Genomic DNA, 12,189 nt, shown 5'->3' on the forward strand with positions numbered 1-12,189 from the left:
TTGGTGGTAGGAGAGCACAGATAGCCCCTAGCCACAAGGTACAATTGTAAAACTCTCTTGATGGTGAACTAGAATGGCATATTACTGAAAGGGAATATACTAGATAGTATAATTTATCAGGTACTTGAGTGATATAAGAGAAATAGTAACACCAAAGAAAATGGGATTGGATGCTAAAAGCCCTTGAAAGCTTAGATTAGTGCTTCTCAAAACACAGTATGTACTGGGAACTTAGGGAAAAATACAAATTGTGGGGCCCCATCACCTACAGAATCAAAAACTCTGCAGATTGGGTCCAGCAATCTGAAGTTAACAAGCCTGCCATATTCAAGTTTTATAACCACTCTCATAAAAGAGGATAAGGTGAAGCTTCAGACATTAACAGGCAATTGGGAGCCAGAGGGTCTCTCTCTAAGCTTCCCAAGAGGCTCCTATCTCTTGCAGAAAAAGCTGTAGGCCAGACCCAGGAAGAGATAAATGGCTGAACTCTAGAGAATGTTTAACTCCCAACTAAGGCAGGTTTATTATGCCAAGGCCAAGATCCTGGGATAGGACATCTGAACAGATTTCGAGCCTCTAGAATTCTCTGATTTTGCAGTAGTAGATTACCCCACCATATTAAAAGTTAGCACTTGTCCCTTGCCTGAAGAAAATTCAGAGGCCTCTCCCAAGCAAGACAACACATGGTTCTCTCCAGATCAATTTCCACATCCTTTCCTGGAAACTAGGCCTGTATCTTGAGTTACATACATCATCTACAGCTGAACCCGAGAGGGGGGGAACTCTCTACCCCAGAGGAGCTGTAAATCCAGCCAGGAGCTCCTACTCTGAGACTGAATCTGAGTTGAGGGTGCTTGATTAGAGGTCAGGGACATAAGATTGAAGAGTGAAGAGTTTATTGATTTGAGAGCATGACCCTGAGATACAGGATTTAATACTCTGGCCAAGTCCCCAGGAGATGTATGGACTTGATATTAGGATGCTTCTAGAAGCATAGAAAAAGTGATGGCTCACATCACATATATAGGAACTTGAAGTGCCAGAATTTCTGTGGTAGACCGGTCTGAATCCCTGAAAACTGTGACTGAGTTATGTAATATGTTGGGTAGAATTAAGGTTGTAGACGGAATTAAGTTTGCTAATCAGTTAACTTCAAATGTGGAAGAATGAGAAGAGACAGGGTGTTGGTGTGGGTCATACAACATGAGAAAGGCTTGACCAGCTATTGCTAGCTTTGAAGATGGAGGGAGACCATGAACCAGGTGAGAATGTGTAGCCATTAGAAGCTGGAAAAGGTAACCTGACTGGTTGGCTCAGCAGATAAAGTGGTGTCCTAGCACACCAGAGGTCACAGGTTCCGCCCCCTACCCCTCTACAAGAAGCAGTGAATGAGTACATAACTAAATAGAATAATTAAGTGAAACAATCAGTTATTTTTCTTTCTCTCTCTCCTTCCTTCTCTTCCTTTCTCTCCCTTCCCCCTTCTCTTTTCCTCTCTCTCCCTTCCCCCTTCTCTTTTCCTATCTCTCCCATCCTTTCTCTCTCTCTCTCTCTCTCTCTCTCTGTCTCTCAAATCAATGAAAAAAAAAAAAAGAAAAAGGAAGTTGGGAAAGGCAAGGAAATGGAATTCAGAAGGCATGCTAACCTTGATTTTAGTCCAGTGAGACTCATTTTAGACTTCAACCTCCAGAACTGGATGATAATAAATTTTTGTTGATTTAAGCCACCATGTTTGTAGTAATTTGTTCCAGGAGCAATAGGAAACATACAAGCAATAGAATTCATACATGAATACTGAGCCATTTATTTTACAAGTCTGGTCACTAAGGGAGCCAGGTGAATCCTAGAGGATCCCGCAGACCACTGCAAACTCAGTCAACTAGGAGCCCCTTTTGCAGCTGCTGTGTTAAAAACTCTTTTATGTTCTTAGCTGCTCTTTTTTTCATAGTGGCCAGTGCTTGTTTTCAGAAATACTGTCCTTTCAAATAACTGAGGATATTAATTATTTTTTTTTTGGGGGGGGAGGAGTTTTCTTGTGTTTCTTGCATGACATCTTTTTACACAGGGAGTATTTTGTTTGTTCATTTTTATATTTCTAGTCAAAACTGTGGCTCTTTTCTCAAATGTGTTTTGATTTGTGTTGTTCATTCCATGCAGGATTAGGTTGACTAGTACAAGTAGCTGATATGTATTTCTACAGCAAACTTTAGGTGCTTCCTTCCTGATGAATATGTATGGTTGGGATGCCAGAAGGTAGGATAACTGAAGAGGTCTGTGGATAAATGCCTATAGGTAAGAGTCCTCCCAATCGCATGGCCACTGGGCAGGCAGGCTAGCTAGGAACCCCTGTAACTGCTCTGGTAAGAAAGGCATTACTCTGGGTGGACTTTATGCCCTGTATAATACTAATTGATGTGTCTTTTCATCAGAGTGTTATTTTATCTTTAACTGATATAGGTAGCCACTTAGGGGATCCCCACTTTTAAAATGAAAGTTAAAATAACTGATGTTATTTTTGATAGCATCTGTAAAATAGCATCATGTAAACAACTCTCTGGTTCAAGTCAAAGCTTATTGTAAGTCTTTTAATATATTCAGATTAAAAGAGGATTTATAAGTACAGTTGTGGATGAAAACAATTGCCCTCTTTTTCAAATAAATTTGAGGAAAATCACAGTAGAAAGCTTTTATTTGTAATTTTTTTTTTCTATGAAGGGGAGAGCACATACACACCAAACATGATGTTCTAGCCACGCTAAGTCACAAAGGTACCTATATGTATAAACTTTGTTCTGTTCTTAGATATCTACAAAATGAATTGCATTTTTACAGCAATTATTTCCCTTATTAGAGTGAGCTCTCTTTGTAGCATCATATGTAAATTTAGTCAGCATCTATCTTTACATTTTATAAAAAGCTTTGACTATATTCATTATGAGTTAAATTTTGTATACTGCTACTACATTTGATGCATCACTGATTCAGATTCATGTTGATATGATTTGCTGAGAAGAGGGAGGATGATGAAGTTGATAAGAAAGGGCTGTTTCAAGGAGATATGAACATTTCTTCCATCTCTGACGTACTTTCAAATCCCATACACTTTTTGGTTCTATACAAGATGTGAAGGGACACGGGTTCATGGCTCCTCACTGTCTGCTTTCTCACCTTCTTTTTGTCCTGTACCCACAAGGGAAATATTTCTCAACTCTATAACCTCCTAAAAGTGACAGCAGGTTCAGGACTGCCTTCTGCCTGAGACTCCCCTGAGACCCCATAGCCAGTCCCCCCCCTTTTCAAAGTCCACAATCATTTTAAGATTGAATCACTCCAAAAGCATCAAAGCCAGACATATTGCAGCTCAGCTGTTACTAAGTACTCATAGGATAAAAGGGAAAAACAGCAAAATTAAATGCTAATGCATTAGTATGAGCAAACATACCAGACTCTTATTGCTAGTAAAAGTTGTAGCTCTGTTTATATCATTGCTGGAAATATTTAAAAAATAAAAATGCTAAAAGGTACTTAGTTTTCTTTCATGGATCAAGGTATGAGATCATTATCTTTGCTCTCTGCTTCTCATTCATGATTAGAGAAATATCATCATGTCATCATCAACATCATCATCATCAGTTTTGATTTATCTGAATAGCCTGCTGAAATAGACCTCTGGGATCATTTACATATCCAATTACCACAGAATGATTATTCATAGCCTTAAAACTGCCTTGCACATGAAAATGCCTGACCTAGCTGAAAGTTCTTAATAATAATACTTTACACTCATATTGTGCTCTTAATGTTTTGAAAGATTTTCATATCCATTTTCTTAATTTGATCCTCAAAAGAACCCAGTTTAATAAGTGGGTCCCAAGTATTATTACCTCCCTTTTACAGAAGAGGACTTATAAGATCATCTATTTATTCATGCTTATCTAAAGTTAGTCAACCAGTTAGTCTTAGAATTTAGACTTCATCATAGCTGTTACTTCCTGAGCTCATGGAGATAACACAGCCTCTGTGTTTTGGTTTGTGGAGGCCTAAATCTTTGGATTGCAGTGAAAAGAATCTCAAAGTCATGACTTTACTTCTGAGAAGGTCTTGCTATTTGTCATTTCTGCTCTGAGGTCTTTAAGAAACCTTGTGTGTGTGTGTGTGTGGGGGCAGCAGATGGGGAGCCCAGGGCACAGCTGGAGGAGGCCTGAGCTCATTAATGTTGATTTCCTTGTGTTACTTTGGAAAGAATATCTTGAAAACAGGCTGGATTTAGGAGCGAGCTTTGCAGTCTGGCGAGTTTTCCTTCATAGAGAGTATAAGGTAATTACGACCTCAGGGATGCTTTGTTTTCTTGGTAGGTGCTATATACTAAATGTTTGTATACCCGCCCTCACCACCAAATTCATATGTTTAAACCTAATCCTCAATGTGATGGTATCTGGAGGTGGGGCCTTTGTGGGGCGATAAAATCATGAGGTTGAAGCTCCCGTGAATGGGATTAGAGCTCTTATAACAGAAACCCCAGAGAGCTCCCTCTCCCCTTTTGCCATGTGAGGACTCATGAACAATCAATTGCATTATAGCAGCTGGAATAGACTAAGGCAGGTAGGTATGTATGTGACTTAAAACAGTTTTTTAAGTGGTCGTGGTTATCTCCCCTCTGTTCATTCCACTTTCTTTTACTGACTTTTCATTCAGGACCCACATCTTCCCCAGGAAGCCGTGTACATTGGGATCCCTGGTTTGTGTCTGTTATCCTGGGATAGTTCTTAACATATTCCCTATTACTTCTAAACCTCTTGGTTTGAACAACCAATCAGTCACTCTAATTTGGAGGGGAAACTACCTCTACTCCTGATGGTAGGGATGGGCCATTTTTTATGATTCAGGTCCTAACTAGTTCATGATAGTTCATACTCTGACAAATGTGCCCATTCAGGGATGAGCACCAGAGAGAACGTGGGCCAATGAGACACAAGGTAACATTTGCTGGGGTTCACAAGAAAACAGATTCCTTGCTTTTCTTAGATAGCTCTGCATTTATCCTCCATAGACTGGACAGGTAAAAGCAGGTAGTACTGAGAATTGCTGGCAGTTATCTTACCTAAAAGTGAAAGGTAAAGCTGACACAATGGAAGGCAGAGTTCTTCATGAGGCAGGGTATGCTGAAGTAACAAACATCCCCCCAAATCTTGGTTGCTTAACAAAATAAAGGTTATTCCTCACATTATTTGTCCAATGAATGGTGGTAGGGACCTTTGTTCCAAATAGTTTTTCAGGAACCTGGGCCTGTTAAGGTTCCACCATCTTATGCTGCTGCCATCATAAGCTTTAGCCTCACTGAGGCAGGGGGCGGAGCGTTGCTGGAGCTGTTTTGACCTGAAAGTGTCATAGCCCATTACCTAAAACCAGGGGTCCCCAAACTTTTTACACAGGGGGCCAGTTCACTGTCCCTCAGACCGTTGGAGGGCCGGACTATAAAAAAAAACTATGAACAAATCCCTATGCACACTGCACATATCTTATTTTAAAGTAAAAAAACAAAACGGGAACAAATACAATATTTAAAATAAAGAACAAGTAAATTTAAATCAACAATTTGACCAGTATTTCAATGGGAACTATGCTCCTCTCACTGATCACCAATGAAAGAGGTGCCCCTTTCAGAAGTATGGTGGGGGCCGGATAAATGGCCTCAGGGGGCCGCATGCGGCCACGGGCCATGGTTTGGGGACCCCTGCCTAAAACAGTGAAATCTGGTAGAAATATAACATGATCCATATGTGTGAATATTTCAACTAACTTTATTATTGTTGTTGTTGTTACCAAATCTGGAGGCAATGCTTGTTTGCTAAGATTTGTTTGCTTTCCATGCTTTAAATTAGGGTATACATTATATATAGTAAAGCTTACCCTTTTTAGGGTACAGTGAGGGTCAGTTTCAACAAACATACAGTCACTTAATTAACTTTTAAGGCAGTATTAGAACAGTTCCATCTCACTCCCAAATTACCCTGTGCCCTTTGTAATCAATTCTTCCTCCTACTTTCTGTCCCTGGCAAACACTGATCTGTTTTCTGACCCTATGATTTTGCCATTTAAGGATGTCACATAAACAGAATCAGAGTATATAGATTTTTAAGTCTGGCTTCTTTCACTACATCATAATGCACTTGGGATTCATCTGTGCTATGGTATATATCAGCAGTTTGTTCTTTTTTGCGGCCGAGTAGTATTCCATTGTGTGAATATACAGTACTGCAGTTTGTTTATTCATTTCCCAGATGAGGAACATTTGAGTTGTTCCAGGTTTTGGTGAATAATAAAGCCAATGTAGATGTTGATGTACAGATTTTTGTGTGAACAAAGTCTTCATTTACCTTGGGTAAGTATTTAAGAGTGGGATGGCTAGGCCATATGGTAACTTTGTATTTAACTTCATAAGAAACTGCTTTCAAAACTGTTTTCTGAAGGGTCTGCACCGTTTTGCATTAAAAACAGCAAAACAGATGAGAGTTATTCTGCATCCTTGCCAGTGCTTGTATTATCAGGTATTTTTCTTTTCTTTTTTTTTTTTTTTCCTGTATTTTTCTGAAGCCAGAAACGGGGAGAGACAGTCAGACAGACTCCCGCATGCGCCCGACCGGGATCCACCTGGCACGCCCACCAGGGGGCGACGCTCTGCCCACCAGGGGGTGATGCTCTGCCCCTCTGGGGCGTCGCTCTGTTGCGATCAGAGCCACTCTAGCGCCTGGGGCAGAGGCCGAGGAGCCATCCCCAGCGCCCGGGCCATCTTTGCTCCAGTGGAGCCTTGGCTGCAGGAGGGGAAGAGAAAGACAGAGAGGAAGGAGAGGGGGAGGGGTGGAGAAGCAGATGGGCGCTTCTCCTGTGTGCCCTGGCCGGGAATCGAACCCGGGACTTCTGCACGCCAGGCCGACGCTCTACCACTGAGCCAACTGGCCAGGGCCTCAGGTATTTTTCTTTTAAAAATTTTATTTATTGACTTTAGAGAGAGAGAAAGAAAGGGGGGAGAGAGAGAGAGAGAGAAAGAAAAAGAGAGAGAGAAACATCTATTTGTTATTCCACTCATTTATGCATGCATTGGTTGATTTTTGATTGTTCCCTACCATGGGCCAAACCGGCAACCTGGCCTATTGGGAAAATTCTTCAACCAACTGAGCTACCTACCAGGCCAGGGCTATCAGGTTATTTATTTATTTTTTCTTTTTAACCATTCTCATAGATGTGCAGGGGATATAGACACACCTAATTTTCTATTTCTTTTTTCTTTTATATAAAAATTTTTTTTTTACAGGGACAGAGAGAGTGTCAGAGAGAGGGATAGATAGGAACAGACAGACAGGAACGCAGAGAGATGAGAAGCATCAATCATCAGTTTTTCGTTGCAACACCTTAGTTGTTCATTGATTGCTTTGTGAAATATGAGAAATATGTGCCTTGACTGTGAGCCTTCAGCAGACCAAGTAAACCCTCGAGCCAGAGACCTTGGGTCCAAGCTGGTGAGCTTTGCTCAAATCAGATGAGCCTGCGCTCAAGCTGGCAACCTTGGGATCTCAAACCTGGGTCCTCCGCATCCCAGTCCGACGCTCTATCCACTGTGCCACCGCCTGGTCAGGCACACCTAATTTTCTAGTATCCACATTTAAAAAATAAAAAGAAAAAGAAACAGGTAAATATAGTTTTGCTAATATGTTTTATTTAACACAATATTACAAAATTCTATCATTTAAACATGGAATTAATATAAATATTAATGATATATTTTACATTTTTTATGTGTACTAAGTCTTTGAAATTTGATATACATTTTTACACTTACAATACATTTCAATTTTGCCTTGCCACTTCAAGAGCTCAATAGCCACATGTGGACAGTGGCTGCTGCATTGGACAGTGAAGGTCAAGATCTGTTTTATGGCCCCACCTAGCTCTAAGAGGGCTGGGAAAATGTGATAACCAATGTATTCCAGAAATGCTCGTGAGCACTAGCAAGGTCTACAACAAAGGCAGAGTAGAGAGAAAGAATGAATCCAGGTCCTTTATGACATCATTAAAGTACCAAATTAAACTCAACCTAAAAATCTTCTACGGATAGACTTAGTTTCTAATTATGATGGACAGTAAATGCCACGTATAGTTTAAGCCAGTTTGCATTAGCTGATTCTGGTATTTGAAAATTCCTCCAATACAATTATGCCTCATGCAATTAAATGTGTATTCTCTGTCGAAGAATGAGAAAATACAGATAAGCCTAAAAGAGAAATTAGAATCACTTGGAGTCTCAGAGATAATTGGTGTATATCTGTTGAGATATGTGTGTAAGGATATGTGTGTATAAATGTATAATGGTATGAATACTGAGTGATTAGTAAAATAAAAAACGTTTCCATAAAGTTTTCAGTATTTTTTAAAATTATCATGACTATGTTACATTTATTACCAGTATTGATTAGCTAGTTAGGTTATTCAAGGTGGTCTAGGTATAACTAGAAGATAATTGGTGATACAGAGAACAACAATTAAAGTGGGGTATTTTTTTTTTTTACAGAGACAGAGAGAGAGTTAGAGAGAGGGATAGATGGGGACAGACAGACAGGAACGCAGAGAGATGAGAAGCATCAATCATTAGTTTTTCGTTGCAACACCTTAGTTGTTCATTGATTGCCTTCTCATATGTGCCTTGACCATGGGCCTTCAGCAGACCGAGTAACCCCTCGAGCCAGCGCCCCTGGGTCCAAACTGGTGAGCTTTGCTCAAACCAGATGAGCCCGTGCTCAAGCTGGCGACCTCGGGGTCTCAAACCTGGTTCCTCTGCATCCCAGTCTGACGCTCTATCTACTGTGCCACCACCTGGTCAGGCTAACAACAATTAAAGTTTTTAAAAATCCAGAAAAAAGTATGTAATATGCAGGATGAATCAGGTCCAGTACTATAGAATTTTTACCTGTAAAACAAAAACCAGTGGCATATGTGCAGAAAATAAATTGATTAAATGTGCTAAGATGATCTAGCTACTTCCTTTATTGGCTGCTGTGACCAGTTGGTATGTTCAGTGACCTCCGATGTTTGGCTTTCTGCTGTGTTGTTATGATAGGCACAGGGGTGACATTAAAAACATTATCAACTGGTGAAGCCGGGGCAGTGACCAGTGAGAAAAGACCCCAGCTTGCCACAATTGCTAGGACTGAACCAGTGGGTAGGGATGGGTGACTGTCCAAGTGGGGAAGATAAAACATGGAAACAAACAAATAAAAACCTTGGGGGTTTCTGTTCATTTTATCCCAGGAAAAGAGTTCTAGATAAAAAGCCTTTTTATTTTTACCTTGGTTATGGTCTTGCATGTCCTCCCAGTGACACTACTGGGGAAACTATCATTTTCCACAAAAATAAATGATAAATGGCCACTCACTTTCTATAATGCAATGTCCAAATTCAGAGAAAAGGATTAATATCCTGAGTATATAAAGAAATCTTCCGCCCTGGCCGGTTGGCTCAGCGGTAGAGCGTAGGCCTAGCGTGCGGAGGACCCGGGTTCGATTCCCGGCCAGGGCACACAGGAGAAGCGCCCATTTGCTTCTCCACCCCTCCGCCGCGCTTTCCTCCCTGTCTCTCTCTTCCCCTCCCGCAGCCGAGGCTCCATTGGAGCAAAAGATGGCCCAGGCGCTGGGGATGGCTCTGTGGCCTCTGCCTCAGGCGCTGGAGTGGCTCTGGTCGCAACATGGCGACGCCCAGGATGGGCAGAGCATCGCCCCCTGGTGGGCAGAGCGTCGCCCCTGGTGGGCGTGCCGGGTGGATCCCGGTCGGGCGCATGCGGGAGTCTGTCTGACTGTCTCTCCCTGTTTCCAGCTTCAGAAAAATGAAAAAAAAAAAAAAAAAAAAAAGAAATCTTCCAATTCTACATAAAATAAAAAACCCTGTTGACACACATTCATACACACACACACACACACACACAAATACAGTAAATATAAAAGTTTAGTAATTAGCAAAAAAAAAAGAAATGCAGATTTAAAAAATATCTGTATTGCACTTGTCTAATATCCGTGAAGTGGCTGTGTCAGGTATGGTGCTAAGCACTTTTACCTTATTTAATGCAAACAGAAGTCCTGTAACATCAGCACTATTATAATGTCCATTTCATAGACAAGGGTCTGAGGTTTAGGGAGGTTAATGTGGCTGAGGTAACAAAGTGAGTAAGTGATATTAAGCAAGATGCTATTTTACCTTTTGAATCTGCAAAGATTAAATGATAGTATGAAAATGAAAAGCATGCATGCCTTTGACCCAGCAATTTCACCTACAGAATTTTATCCCAGGGTAATAATTAAATAAGTGCACAAAGAACTTCTATAAAGACATTTTAGTGCTGTATTATTTATAATAGCAAAAAATTGGAAACAACTGAAATGTTCTTCAAGTGTTGGCTAAATATGTAAAGACATATCCATATAGTGTAAAATGAAGCGGCACTGGAGAATGAAGTAGATCAATATGATTTGGCTTAGAAACTTGTGGCCTGGCTATTTTGTTCAGTGGGAGAACAAAAGGCAGACTACAAACTAGCATGTAAACTCTGACTCTATTTTTTTTTAAGCGAGAGAGAGAGACAGACAGACAGACAGAAAAGGAGAGAGATAAACATCAACTTAGAGTTGTGACACTTTAGTTGTTCACTCATTGCTTTCTTTTATGTGCCTTGAAGGTGGTGGATCCAGCTGAGCCAGTGACCCTTTGCTCAAGTCGGCGACCCTGTGCTTAAGCTGGTGAGCCTGTGCTCAAGCTGGATGAGCCCCTGTTCAAACTGGTGACCTCAGGGTTTCAAATCTGGGTCCTCAGCGTCCCAGTTTGATGCTCTATCCATTGCACCACTGCCTGGTTGGGCCTGACTCTATTTTTATAAAAATAACTCTATTAGTTTGCTGTGGATATCCTCACGGAGGGACTAGATGATAGCAGAGCTCATCAGTCTCTACTCTGCATCGTTTAAACATTCGTTTTGATATAACTATTTGTTATTTATTTATTTATTTATTTATATTTATTTTTTTATTAAATGAGAAGAGGGGAGGCAGAGAGACAGACTCTCCCATGTGCCCTGACTGAGATCCACTTGGCAAGCCCTCTATGGGGTGATGCTCTGCCTATCTGGGGCCAATACTCCATTGCTTTGCAACCAAGCTATTCTAGAGCCTGAGGCAAGGCCATGGAGCCATGCTCAGCACCCAAGGCCAACTTGCTTGAATCATTCGAGCCATGGCTGCTGGAGGGGAAGAGAGAGAGAAACAGAGAGAGAGAAGAGGAAGGGTGAGCGGTGGAGAAGCAGATCGCTGCTTCTCCTGTGTGCCCCGACCAGGAATTGAACCCAGGACTTCCACACACACAGGCGATGCTCTACCACTGAGCAAACTGACCAAGGCCTGATATAACTATTTGAAGCAGAAAAAAAAAAGCAACCAAAATCATCACATGCTGAAAGTGACAAGCCAGAACAAATACACGGATACGGCAGGAACACTGCCAGAGCAGGGGGAAGAAGGCACATATAAGAGATAGATATAAGACTCAATACTTACAGTAGGGATGTACTGTGAGGAGACAGTGAGAAGCAGAGGAGAGAGGGATGGGAGGGAGAAAGGGAAGGGAGAGTCAAGTGGAAGAGCAGGAAAGTGGAGTAAGACAGGTTGGAGAAAAAACAGTAGAGTATCTACAACAAAGATAAGCAAAACCTGAGTATTGGAGGGGAAGATTCACCCTAAGGCTTTCCTGACAGCAAGCTAGTGTGGCTAAGGGGAGTTAAGAGAGTTAAGAGCATACACTCTGAAGGGAAGCAGTACAGTTAGTGCTTACTAAATACCCATGTGTTTTCCTGTGGACCCCAGCCCTCCTTGCAGTCAAGTTGGGGTCATGTGACTTATTCTTGCAACAGGACTTTGAAAGGCTGAGGCCCTTAGGGACTGCACTGCCTCTGTTGCTCTCTTGCCCTGATGCAGAGCAGTGCATGTGTTTCATGATGACCTAGCAACAAGGAGTCATCAATGTGCTGGGCCACCTATGGCCAGGCGCCAGGATGCAATTGAGAAATAGACCTTTGTTGTTTTAAGACACTGCATTTTGGGGGTTTGCCTGTCTCTGTGGAGTTGCTTGCTCTAATATGCTTTGTCATTTATTAGC

This window comes from Saccopteryx leptura, chromosome 5 (genome assembly GCF_036850995.1).
Source record: "Saccopteryx leptura isolate mSacLep1 chromosome 5, mSacLep1_pri_phased_curated, whole genome shotgun sequence".
NCBI lineage: Eukaryota > Metazoa > Chordata > Mammalia > Chiroptera > Emballonuridae > Saccopteryx > Saccopteryx leptura.